Below are 14,618 nucleotides of genomic sequence, written 5' to 3'. Positions count from 1 at the left end.
CCTATTGGCATAAATCTTATATTTTATGTTTAATTTTGTTTTTTAATTGCATATTGATTGTTCATAGCAAAAAATTTCTTTGTTTAGTGGAAACTCAAACTGATAAATATATTTGAATATTCTCATTGTAGATTACTTTAAAATAGAGGGTGAGAATATGGAAAATGCTTTTATTTGAAATACTTTGAAATGGATGCCAAGCAACTGAATTATTGTAATATAAGCGAATAATTTATTTGAAGAATGACTAATCTCTATGATCTTAACTCGTTCTATACCATACCGTATAGATTTACACTTTGACACCAATTACGCCTGAGATGAACTCTTTTCTCCCCAAATTCTGGTATCTTACATTGTGGCCGCTCTCTCTTCTTGAGAGCAAAGGCAGATAGACAGACATAGATTTCCAATATAGATATTCGAATTGATATCTTCCATTGCTCACTAACTCTTATCTACTCTCACTCTTGATTTCTTCTGTGGGATGTTCAATCAATAAGTAAAAAGGGATCCTATTTTCCGTGATGCTAGTCCCTTTGTATAAACATATAAAGCTGAAAAGAAAAAGATCTGATCATTTTTAACTAGTCTTAAGAGATTGTATCCCATTGATTGAAGTCAGTCAGTAACAAGATACCCTGTGTGTAGATTTCAGAAACAATAGGAGAATAATTGGGTTCCCTTCTTCTTCTTAGGTCTTTCTTGTTGGTTGCTTTATTATGTTTTATATTTTTATTTGACTTATTATGTTTGTTTGTATTTTGCTTTTGTGAATTTTCGAATTTGATTTGAGTTCTGAAGAAATTTGTTTGTTTGTTTGATTTTGGATTGAAGGCTTCAGGTATTTGTGTGTGATTCCCTGGGATAATTATTAAGAGTTGGGTTTAGTTGATATGGCATCTAAGCGCAATGTTTGTTATGAAAAACTTGCTACCGATGATTATGATGATTTTTATGATGGTGATAGGAGGCAGCGTTATGATCCTAGTTTTGATTATTCGCCAAAGCCTTTGATAGGATCCCATGGAAGTCAATTGCACTCGCATTATTCTTGCTTTGTCGAGGATCACTGCTTCTTTTTCTCCTGTGTTTATTTTCACTGGTCACATGGGGGGAAGAAGGCCCAAGCTTATGGCCTTTTAGTCCTGGAATTCTTACATTCCTCCCAGGTAATGTGCCTAATTTTTTAATTTTTGCTATATTGCCTCTTGGACTTGATGTCTAATTTTCTTTTGCAACATACTATTAACTTATGTTGAACATGTTTACTGGCAATGGAATCGGCATATGATTAAAGAAGCAAAGAATCTTAGGGCTCTGAATGTATATGATAATTTTATTATTTATATTTAGTTGTAAACGTGTAGGCTGAAGATCATTTGCCTGTCTTCAGTTGCAGCCCATGGATGTCAGACCATTTATATGAAATTTTTATTTAATACTCTCTTGATATGTGTCTGTTAATTGATGTGGGGCTAGATAGTTTTTATGCGTCTATATTGATTGATTTGTGCCCCATTTGAATAGTTTGTTTTCTGGTGTAGGCGTCATTTGCATTCTTGTAACGTTTACAAACAGTTTAGTGAAAAGGTTGTGTATAGATGTAGAGAGGTATATATTGAAAAAGGTTTACATTTTTTTTTTCAACCATCTAGTGTTCTTGTAGAATAGGAACTCTAAAATTTGCCATAAAAAAAAAAAAAAATTGGCCAGTTCTGGATCCCTAATTATGTTTCAGTATCTTTTCCAACACGCACTGTTGTATGCTGCACTCTCTTTTGTGGAAGAAAAGCGGTTTACAGAAATTAACTTCCTCAATCCAATACACTTATTCAAGGTTACCGAATGCCATATAAAGCATATAATTCTAGATTTGGGACTCTTCAATTGTACGAGACTTTTCTTAGTTACACTCTTTTGCGTGCTTTGCCTCGATTATGTCTTGAACGCAGAATTTGTCAATTATAGAGATTACTTTCGGTAAAAGTGCATGTTTTACTCTTTTTTTGGAGATTAATTTACAGGACTTGCATTGAAGCAAAATAGCTGTTTTTATTTATACATTAGTGAGTACCTTTCATTTGGTTTCAGTTATTTCAACTGCACACCATTGGGCACAGTCTGAAGCCATGAAGTTCTATCATTTTTGTCTGACAGAAGTTTTTCCTCGAACTTTTGCTTTAAAATGCTGTAACAAAGAAATTTGAACCATCAATCTTCCTGTGTTAAATAAAATATGCTCACTCTGCTTTGATTGTCAATTACTTCTTACCAAAGTGAACCCTAAGGTTCTGAGGGTTGAATTAATTTGTCCTTTCTTGTTCTGGAATCGAGAAATCTTGTACTGCATAGAATAATACTCGAATATGTTCTGCATGAGCTTGTATTACCTTTTGGACTAATTACGGTTCCATGCCATAGTCCCAAACAAACCTGTACCAGGAGCCCTCATTTTATAGCCTTTTTTTGTGAGAATTCCATATAAAGATGTCTTGACCTTAGGTTTAATTTCCTACAGTTTGATGGCTATGTTCAGTAGTAAATCAAATTGCTGTTTTATTCATCTGCCAATTACTTGTTCTATCATTACTTTTCTAAATGCTATGAACCGATAAACTGATCGGTGTGAGATCATCTTCTTCTGCCTGTAGGCTTTTATGAGACCCGGATAGCTATTACTCATGGAGGGCATTCAAGGATTTCGCTTCTCCGCCATCCCTGATTACTGAGCACACGCCTGCCTTGTATCGTTGTTAAATTTTCACGAGCTACTACTTTTGGGTTTGAGTATATTATTTCACAATGATAAATGTATGCATTTTTCACTCCAGGCTTAAAAACCTCGTTAAGTATAGTGGAACATCAGACTCTGTAATTTGTTCATGTACTCATTCTACTCTTTTAACATGGGTCCAACCAACCCGACCCGTTTTCATATATGGGCCCCAGGTATGAAAACCTAGGGACCCAGATATGTAATTTTCCTTAAGTCTAACACTCTACTAGTACTATTACAGATACGTTCCAAAATGTGCGAAACTTGTAGAAGAGAGTATCTTGAGGTCAATTTGCTATGCAGACAACAGGCAGAGACGTGCTAAAAGCTCGGTATCTTGATGTTGTCAGCCTGAGACTGAGCTTAACATTGAACCCACTTGGCCTCTTCTATTGCCAAATATAAATATTCTATTAATTTTAATATATATAATAGATGACAACACTTTCTGACTCATCAATATCATCTCATCACCGCCATTCGAAATTGTCCTATTATTCTTTGTTCATCCATCCTTCTCTGTTTTTCTTATTCATCATACATTTACTTCATACTAGTACTTTAGGCCGAAAATCTAGTCTAATCACTACATTTTAATGTTAATTATGTCATAATTATATTTAAATATTATTGATTTGATCAGATCATATATATATCATCATATTAAGAATAATTTAAGTTCACAATCCTTGACGTGACAACTTATTATTGTTAACTCATAAAATGAGTTTCTCTTGCTTGTATGGTTTTGTTTGTTCATTTGTGTGAACTAACCAAGGATGAGTTATTATGTCGGATGTTGTGAAGAGGTTTAAAATTGAGTTATAGAATAACATTACTTATCATATTATCCTTTAGGTTGAAAGTCTAGTCTAGTCTAGTTACGACGTCTTAATATTATTATGTCAAATTGTATTTAATATTATCGGATTGATTTGACATACATATAACCATCTATTATGAGTAATGTTAGGTCTATAATCTAATCTCACTACCTTCAACGTGGTAGCTCTTTATTGGCCAACTCATAAAATGGTTCTTGCTTGTTTTATGGGTTCTACTTTCCATTCAGAGCTAATCAATGACGAGTTGTCACATAAGAAGTTATGAGGAATGTTGTGAAATTGGGTTGTAAATCTAACATTACTTATCATACTATCATTCAGGTCGAAAGTCTAGTTACAACGTCCTAATGTTAATTATGTCATAATTATATTATGATATTATCGATTGATCTGATCATACATATAACTATCATACTGTCCTTCAAGTCAAAAGTCTAGTTTAGTCACAAACGTCATAATATTAATTATGTCATAATTATACTTAAATGTTATCGGATTGATCTATATAATAGTATTTCTAACTCCCATTCAGATTACTACATTTAAAAAATGGATTTTATTAATTACAAATCTTATACCTAGTATTTGACAACCAATTTTGTATCAACTAAATCTTGTAATAAAATCTTAAGCCTCAACTAACATAAATCAAGTACTTTTATCATTACAATTTTTTGAACTCTACCATCCGAATCCTGATAATCAAACAAAATTGGAAATCCAGCAGGATAGTCCTGTCAATACATCAAAATCAAAGGGCAAAAAAGTCATTTTTTATAATGTTTTAAACACTTAAAACCAAAAACGACATTTTTTCGTTCGTTTTAAGCTTCCCCTATCTCTCTCTCTCTCTGTGTAACCCCCACAGACAAAAAAGAGAATATTTTTTATGTGTTCAGTTGAAAACCAAAAAAATATTTTTTCCCCTTAAATCCTTTTGCGATTATTATTGCTTTACTATCATACAATAATTAATAATCGCATAATTAATTCACTCTAAATCCCAAAAAGAAAAAAAAAAAAATCTTCGACTGCAGTGTTTTGTATTGAATCGTTTTAATTTTATTTTCCTATTTTTCAAGCTTTAATTTGAAGTTTAGGAGCTCGATTTCGCTCGGATTCCCGTTCTGTAAGTTCTTCTCTGTTTTGATTTGATGTGAAGGTGAATGTTGTTGGTTTGTCATTTTTAGGTTTGATTCGATGTCGTTTGGTTGGGTTTGAGATCTGTTGTTTAAGCTGGCGTTTGTTGAATATTTTCTTTTTGGGGGTTTTTGATGAAATGAGTTGGTGTTGCGTATTGAAGCTTCGTTTGACTAGATTTGTGGCGAAAATGTTTACTTTTGTCGTCTTTGTGGGCTTGATGAGTCTGGGCTAGTTGTTTATTAGGGTTTATTATAGTTGTACGGGAAATTTTATGGTTTAAAATATTCGTTTTCTGAAAAACACTGTGGTACTGATCTGGTAACGTTATCAAACTAGTTACAGAGCGAAACAGGAGTTTTTGTTTTGCGTTAGTGAATTTTTGTAATATTGTTCATGTTTTTATACTGAGGCGTTAATTGGAGTTATGGGTTAAAGAAATGTTTGATCCGACGTAATGGGTAGTGATCTGATATTTCAGTTTAGTGGAATTTGTTGATTTTGTAATGGTATTGGGGTTTTACTTAATAAGTTAGCTTTTGGTGGTAGAACAACGTGGTTGAATATTTAGCCGCACCCATCTGGTTATAAGAGGTGAAATTGGTTGTTTTCTGGGAAATATGAAGTTTTTCTACCGAATTGTGAGCACATCAGCTAGAAGTTAATTATTCTGTGACTGAAAATTGAATCAGGTTTTGAAAATGTGTTTGGCTTCTTGGGTTTTGCTCAACACGAATGTTGTGAGGAACTCTATCATTGCCATGTGTACAATTGGAAGATTGGGAGTAGATCAGCGCAAATGTTATTAAGTTCAGTTGTGACTGAAAATGGAATGGGTTTTTGAGAGATTGTTTGATTCTTTTCTTTGTTAGCACGAATGTTTTGTGAGAACTCTAATTATGCCATGTTTGTATTCTCATCTCTCAATCTTGTTTTCTGAGTAGGAACATGGATGGATCTAGTCGAGGTGGCAGTGGTGTGGATATGTTTTTACCAAATTATAAGCTTGGTAAAACTCTAGGAATTGGATCCTTGGTAAGGTGAAATTGCGGAGCATCTTGACTGGCCATAAAGTTGCTATCAAGATACTTATCGTCGCAAGATCAAAAATATGGAAATGGAGAGAAAGGTATGTTTATGTCCTTGGATTATGATCTTGTCTGGTATAAAGATACTTCTATACTTTGTTAATTTGGTTTATTTTCCATGATCGAATTATTTCTCTGTTTTCCTTTTTTGTGATGTATGCAGCTTACTTTTATATCAGTAATAAGGCTTAGAGATTGAATTATAAGCTCTTGTAATATGTAGTTTTCATGATTATTTTCTCATACTAAATAAGAGGAGAAAGGTCATTGTTTTTCTTCATGGGTAATAATTCTTGTAATTTGCATGAATGGCATAGTCGGATATGGTGTATATAGAAGTGTGTACATTGTCTCTTACCTTTTTTCTTTGGCAGTGAGAAGAGAATTAAATTGAGGTTGTTTATGATGCCACTCACATCATTCGACTTTATGAAGTCATAGAGACCCCAAGTGTATTTATGTTGTGATGGAGTTATGTGAAGTCTGGAGAGTTATTTGATTATATTGTTGAGAAGGGCAGGCTACAGGGATGACCCGAGTTTTTTTTCAGCAGGTGGGGATGGCAACTATTGTATATTAGATTCTACTGTTTATTATTACTCTCCAATTGGGTTACATTTAATCAAATCTTTCTGTGAGTAGATAATTTCTGGTGTGGAGTACTGCCACCGAAACATGGTGGTTCATAGAGATCTTAAGCCCGAAAATTTGCTTTTGGATTCCAAGTGGAATGTAAAAATTGCTGATTTTGGCTTGAGCAATATAATGCGAGATGGTCATTTCTGAAGACAAGTTGCGGAAGCCCAAATTATGCTGCCCTGAGGTATGAACATTTCAATTTAGAGTTTATTGCTAAAAGTCTTGAGCTCATTTTTTCTCTTTTATGAGTGAAGTTATTTTGTGAAATAACATCTCAAGCTAACATTACGAGTCCCATTACATTATATAGGTTATTTCTGGAAAACTGTATGCTGGGCTGAAGTAGATGTTGGAGCTGCGGTGTTATATGTTACGCTCTTTCTCTGTGGGACCCTTCCTTTTGATGATGAAAACATCCCATCTTTTTAGAAAATAAGGTATTACTGAATTTATGCAATCAAGTTTGTTATTTTTGAAGTCAGCTAAATCTGCAACAGTGATACGGGCGTGGATTGCCATCCTTCATTATATTTTTGACCTCACTGAGGTTTCATGGAACCATAGGGTGGGATATACACCTTCCTAGTCATTTGTCTCCGGGTGCAAAGATTTGATCCCAAGGATGCTTATAGTTGATCCATGAAGCGAATTTCCATTCCAGATTTCGTCAACATCCATGGTTCCAAGCCCATCTCCACGTTATTTAGCGTTCCCCCACCATGACACAATGCAACAACCAAAAAGGTGGTTGACTTTTTCAGTGCGTATCAATTTCTTCGTAAATTAAAATGAGTATAGTGCTCATTATTAAGCAAATCTCCTCGCAGCCAGCTTTATAATTATGATATTGTTGTAATTTGTAATTAAATTATGTAGAGGAACGGATCTATCTGGAACAATACTTCTTGAATGCTTAAATTGTATTTATTGGTAATTGCACTATTATATTTTTTGTGATGATTAATTGAATTATAATTGTGGGTTCTGGCACAGATTGATGAGGAGATTCTTAAGGAAGTGGTTAAGATGGATTTGATCAAACTCAAGTGGTTGAGTCTCTTCGCAACAGAATACAAAATGAGGTTGGTAACTTTCCATTCTCTTGCGTTAGGTTTTTAATTGGTCTAATTAGTTGCTGCAATATTCAGGCTACTGTTGCGTACTACGTTGCTGGACAACCGGTTCCGTGTTTCCAGTGGTTATCTTGGAGCTGAGTTTCAGAAACTATGGTGCGGTAGTTTCCCCAGTCTACTTGTGTTGGTTATCATTTTGCATGCCAATTATCTTTTGATCTAATGAATCCATTTCTACTTCTTTACATTTCAATATTAATTTTTTATCATAGTTGCTTATACAGAAATTTATAGCGTTTGAGTATTTTTTATCATAGTTGCTTATAACGAAATTTATAGTCGTTTGTTATTCTACCAGGGTTCTGAGAAGGCATGATGCTAACTACCTAATTTTGTCTCTTCCCTTGGAGCTTGTACTGTTGTAAAAGATTCCTAATTAAATTGCTGGAGCACTATAATCAATTTTTTGCATGTGAAAGAGATGATATTTTTCCTGGACCAAGTTATTTACTATTGTCATTTTATATATAATTATTTCGTAATCTGGTTAGTTGTAGTTGATATTCTGTGGAATCTATACATATTTCATGTAGGTTCTGAATTTTACATTCTCTTTGGGTACTTTTTCTTTTTTCATAAATTTTTCCAGGTCTGGTTCAACCGTATGCATCCTGGTGAAGTTGCTTCACCCGTTGGGAATCGCCTTCCACGTTCATGGATTACAAGGAATGGGATTAAAAGCACAGATGCCATTTGAAAGAAAATGGTCTCTTGGACTGCAGGTGGTTTGTGTTGTGAACTTTAGAAGGCTGAGTAGACCTTTACTAATTACATGTTATTGACTTTAAATGTTTTTTGTTGCCTTTATTTGACAGTCCCGTGCCCATCCCGTGAAATAATGACGGAAGTTCCAAGCTTGCAAGAACTGAATGTATGCTGGAAAAGATTGGGCACTACAACATGAAGTGCAGGTGGATTCCTGGCGTCCCGGTCTCATGAAGGCATGATTAATAATCATGTACACAATAATCACTACTTTGGGGAGGAATCTACCATTATTGAGAACGACGTTATCAAGTCACCAAATGTAATCAAGTTTGAAGTGCAGGTAACTCAAATATGCTCAATTTTATTATTCAATATAATGGTGGTGTACAAATTTTTTTTATACCGAGATAGGAACGTCAACTTTGATCACTCTCCCAAGCAAGTGAAAGACCTAGTTGGGCCCCCTTTTACAGTGATAATTTAAGTGTCAACCATTTTGCTATTTGAAGACAAAAATAAATCTGATACGTACAATGTCTCTAAATATTTTCTGCTGATAATGCCTTTCCTACCAATGGGCTTGACAGCTTTACAAAACTCGCGAGGAGAAATACCTGCTTGATCTTCAGAGGGTTCAAGGTCCGCAGTTGCTCTTCCTGGATCTTTGCGCAGCCTTTCTTGCACAACTTCGGGTCCTTTAAATCAAGAAGGTTAGGGTATTGACGAAGGAATTATTCGTGAATCTATTGATGCATGTGAATAAAAAACATAAGATGTACATAACTAGTTGTTGGTGGGGATCTTTGTTAACTTTCCCCCGCAGTTTTATACGGGTGATTGTTGTTTGAAGCTAGTCATTAACAGTGAAACTAGGCACTGCTATGGCTTAGTCACTAACAGTGGAGTCTCGGTCTTATGCTATGAACCCTAACAGGTAACTTAAATGAATTCGATGAAAGAATTGTGCTTCTTTCATCATCGTATTATTCTCTGGTTAATGTTCTATTTTGTTTTTTGTTTTAGGGAAGTATGAAGCATACCGTAAGGTTATATATAGAATGAATGTTGGGAGGATGGATTATTTGTATTGTGTTTTCTCTTGCAAATTCTCTCATTTCAATTCTAAACAATGGTTTACTTTTCTAATAAATCTTAAGCTTGTGATAGCACAGGAAAATGTAGTTCCTATCGCTTATTTCTTAAGCTAGTAACCTATAAGCATTCGATAAACATATTTCAAAAACTAATTATGTGTCAAATAAATTTTTGGGCAATTAATTATATTAAATGTTTTCCAAAGTAGGTTTGTGCAACTTTCAGAATTTAAAATATTATTTTTTTAGAAATAATTTTTACTCAAATAATTTAATAAAAAATTTTAAAAAATATATATGAAAAGCTAGTTGGTAAGTTATCATGACACTGTTGGCATTGAGATTGCTGGTTGGTGATCTATACAATGAATGGAGAGTATAATTCATATATTCACTAATTTTAAAGTATGATATATGAAAATTACTAAATACTAAATCAACAAAAACATATAATATATGAACATACTAAATTTTAAATCAACAAAAACGTATATATGAAATATGAAGGTCGCACACATCCTCATTCTATGTTGGAAAGGACAAAAAAAAAAAAAAATCATTAAGCTATTATAATAATATTACTAATTTATTATAGAGTAAAGAAGGGGTCCCTTAAAGGCTTAAACCCTTTTGCTTCTTTACTCTCCTATATTACTATTATAATTTTTCATGAATCCATCCATCCAACGATAGATGTATAATCCTCCTGTTACGCGTTTTATATCCCACATCCCCGTTTATCCATCCATTGGTGTATATATAACCCATATTGACTCATAGGCAGTTTTCAGAACATAATCTCATAGCCGGTTTTTCGGAACATAATGTCAAGCAGCAAGCAATTAGAAAATTCTTTCACAATTAATTTCTGCCATCTTTGCATTTAACGAATTACAAGTTTCTGAAAAAAATAATAATGAAGAAAGCAACCAAAACAGGCTTCAAACACAAATGCATTTCAACGTGACGCCAAATAAAGCTTCTGGTAACCATAAACTTGGATCTGTCTCTGCATATATAGGCACTAAATACCTATTTTTGAATCGCAACTTGCTCCATATCATGCTCGATCAGATTACTTCCTACTTCAAGTCCTTCAAACTCTTCAACAGGAGCTGGTTCTACATTTTCTTGATTTTGGTTGACCATAAAGATAAGAGGCACTGATGATAGGGTGCAAATAAGGAAGTTGAAGAAACACTTACGCAACAAACAACAAGGGTACAAAAGCAAAACAGTTACAAATAAAAGTGGTAAAAGTCTCTATATTCCATTCCTGTACACATTTTTGAAGGATTTATCTCCTCTCCTGTACATGATCATGATATCAAATCCAAGAGTGGCTCTCAATTTCGAACTCATTTCAAAGGTAACGCCGCAAAGTAGACAAGATATGCTAACCAATCCAAGGCTAGTTGCTGGCTCCATTTTCCATTTCTGTACAAAAATTTATGCCACGAGGCATCAAAATATTAAATGGTCTACTAATAGTTTAGTCAAAGGTGGGTCAAAATATTATAGCAAATATGCCACTTTGTTAGAAGGAATAGTGTTCATAATCAACAACTTCAATTAGAAAGCACAAAATGCTCGAAAAGAAACCTTTTTTTTTTTTTTTCTTTTCACCGTTGGAGATCATCCATCCAAGATCCAACGGTGGATTCAGTGGCTGGGGATAAATGGCTTTATCTTAATCAAATTAGAAGCTATGAAACGTTTGATTAAGATTTGTCATAATCAAAATGTTTGAAAAGAAAAGTTCTTTTCAAACATTTTGTGCTTTCTATTTGTATGTAGCTGATACATTTATAATGTATTAGGAAAAATTAAAATTACCAATAAGTTTCTACTGAAATGTTGTCACATGATTTTGGGATGAAAATTATATTGAAATTATTTTCATGAAGATTTAGTTCAACGTGGTGTTGTTTTTTATTGTACTAAATTGAGTGATCTTAGGTGGTATAATATTGTTTTTTATTGTACTAAATTGAGTGATCTTAGGTGGTGTAATATTGAGAGTCATTTTAGAGATGTCATTTGTTTAGGTGATGGTAAATAAATGTCAAAAGATCATTTTACCCAAAGTATGGATAGGCCTATATCCAAATACCAAAATATAAATTGGTTGGCATTTCTGGGATCACAAGAACAGATAAAAGAGGATTGTGCTTGTTTTGTTAACTGCATGTCAAGGCCCACACTATCAAGATAATCTTATATTGGTGGGATTTTGTTGTCCGTCCATAAAAGGAGCTACTCATCTCAGCCCTCTTTATTTTGCCCGTTTCCTTGAGTCCCTCTTAGTTTATTTTATTGCAATTACACTATTAAAATTATAACAATTTCTAAATTTTAAAAGAGGTTATTGATGAAGTATTAAAGTCACTGATAAGTAATCAATTCTTAAATTGCACTTAAACAATAAGAACTTTTAGTATAATAAATGAGAAAGTTTTTTTTCTCCCTCTAACTTAGGGACATTAACTTCAAAACCCCAAATACAGGCTCTATGAGGCAAAATTTAGTAGTTTTAGTCTAACAACGGACCATTTTTACATTCTAGGATGATAACAATACCCAAACGGTCACCCTACTCTTCCCAAAACTTATTATTGATCAGCAACAAATGCTGTTAATGCTTGATTTTGACACCAACTAATCACACGTGTGAAATGCTGAACTGACCTAGAAGACACACGCTAATGGGAGAATGAGGATGATAACGAGATGGAGAACAATGTTTAAAGTGGTTCGGATGCTTAAACAAGCGATTCCTATGTCTATTGGTATTATATTAATATGAGAGATCAGGTCGCATTCAGCGAGCTGATTTACAAGTGATTACAAGAGAGAATATGTATATTATTCCAGAGAGAAATTAGCTAATCTCACAAACGGGAGAGGAACTCTCTATTTATCGTGGGATGAGTTGAGGTAATGATTACTAAATTTATGAGTTGGTCAGACTGCCGTGCAAATCCTTCCTTACGTCCCGTTATCTACCTGCTTGAGCGATTCATGCAATTTGTGCAGGGATTGGACACGTGGACCTCCTTTAGCCTTTTGTTAGCCTGGCGCATACCCATTGCACTGGTAGGAGCATGCTGCTCATGTCATCGTCCAACGTGGCTGCACCTAGATGACTGCAGGATTTACCTAAGCTCTGACCATTTATGCTGACTGGGCTCTACATCAACTCTACTTTTCCAGGCATAACAAATACCAACAATTTATTCAAAATATCTTTTCTACTCTTGAATTAATACATTAACTAACATAAATGTTATTCGGGGTGGTAACATTAGTTTCCCAAAACTGAGAGGGAACACGGTTCTGTACCAAACGTTCTAGTGGCAATGTAATAGATTCTTAAAATAATAATAATAATAAAAAAAAAAAAAAGCTGATTGATTGGTAATTAAATAAACTTGTGCCAAAATTCCCGAAATAGTTGAATGAAAGTACGATGGTCATAGGATGTAATGAAAGACAAACCTTCACCATTTAAAACAGTTTACCAAATAAAACTCATTTCAGCCCTCTTTATTCTCCTGAAATCGAAAGTAAATTTAAAATTTAATAAAACAAACACTATGTAGATTATTTATAAAGTTTGAATCAAAAGTGATTAAATGAGAAACTACAACAATCCCAAATTAGTTAGGCTTAGACATGGAGTTCCTATCGATTATTTCTTAAGCTAGTAACCCAAAAGCGTTCGGTAAACATATTTCAAAACTAATTATGTGTCAAATAGATTAATATTGGACAATTTATTATATTAAAGGTTTTCCAAAGTAGGTTTATACAACTTTTAGAATTTAAAATTTGCTTTTTTTAGAAATAATTTTTACTTAAAATTAGTATTTTAATAAAAAATTTATAAAAAAAATGAAAAACTAGTTGTTAGAGTTGCCGGTGACATGTTCGACTACGTTGTTGGCACCATTGAGATTGTTGGGCGACGATCTATACAATGGTATTTTTTCGACTTGTGTTGTTGGCGATGTCGCCAAATGCACGACCAGAGACAGTTGGCTGGCAACTCCACTAACCAATGTCCATATATAATTTTTTTTCCGAATTTAAAATTTCTTATTTAAAAACTCTATATATTTAATGCATTCAAATAATAATAATAAAAAACCTAGTTACCAAAATATACCTAATTTGATCATTTTATATGTATTATATATATTCTTAAAAAGGTGAAAAACAATTGACAAATTAAAGGGAGAAAACATTACAAATTTTTTATATAAAATTGACTATTTAAAGAGCTTGTTTGGCTGAGCTTATGAAAATTAGATTATAAGCAACTAGTACTCATAAGATAATTTGAGCTTATAAGCATTTGAAATTTAAGCAGTTACGTGTTTGATTAAAGTATTTATAAATGATTGATAAGTAGTGACGCGCTTGATAAAATGTGGCTTAGAAGTACATTTTGTTATTAAAATGATTAAAAAGGGTGTTACATTATTTTATCAAATAATAAATTATATTATTTCAATTTTTTACTATAATATTATCAAAATATATTTCGATCATATTACAATATAATGTAATTTTAGAATTAAATAAACAAATACTTTATAGACAAATATTTTATTAAAAATTTATATGAATAATTTTTAGATTCTTTATACAAAATAAACTAATGAACAAATATAACGAATGAAATAAGAGTAATGTGGTAGTATACTTAATCAAAATAACTTATAAGCAAAGTGTTTATAAGGGAAAAAAAAAAAAAAAAAGTAGGTTCTGCCAACTTATTTTTTTAACAAAAAAAGTAAACAAATAGATCAGATTAATTTTAAAGCTTATAAACTGGTTTAACCAGTTTATAAGCTTAGACACACAACCCCAAAGTTGAATCAAAGGTGATTAAAAGAAATGTTACAATAATTCTAAACTGAATCCATATCTCTTCACCATTAGTATTCATCTAAGTTTCATTTGTATCTTTGCCCTATATATCCTTGTGATTTTCCACTATTCTAGTGGAGCCCTGTTAGGATCCCACATTGAAAGGGAAATGGGTGGGCATGTGGGTTATAAAGGCTTGGGCACCCTCCCTTGGCAAGCCGGTTTTCCAAGGAGAGTTCTACCCAAGCCCATGAAAGACCTATGACCCAACCCAAATTGTTGAGTTATTGGAGTGGGTTCCTATCAAGCCCCCATCC

The 14,618-nt window shown here is 33.2% G+C and overlaps 2 pseudogenes; both read left to right on the top strand.

Moving 5' to 3' along the window:
* The first annotated feature begins 870 nt into the window (after positions 1-870).
* On the top strand, positions 871-2,732 carry LOC116142594 (annotated as a pseudogene).
* A 1,937-nt stretch (positions 2,733-4,669) lies between these two features.
* Positions 4,670-9,324, top strand: LOC116143581 (annotated as a pseudogene).
* Positions 9,325-14,618: the final 5,294 nt, after the last annotated feature.

Source organism: Pistacia vera, unplaced genomic scaffold (assembly GCF_008641045.1).
Source record: "Pistacia vera cultivar Batoury unplaced genomic scaffold, PisVer_v2 Contig1006, whole genome shotgun sequence".
Classification (NCBI taxonomy): Eukaryota; Viridiplantae; Streptophyta; class Magnoliopsida; order Sapindales; family Anacardiaceae; genus Pistacia; species Pistacia vera.
The sequence above is the reverse complement of the archived record's forward strand: the minus strand, read 5'-3'. Positions and strand labels throughout refer to the sequence as shown.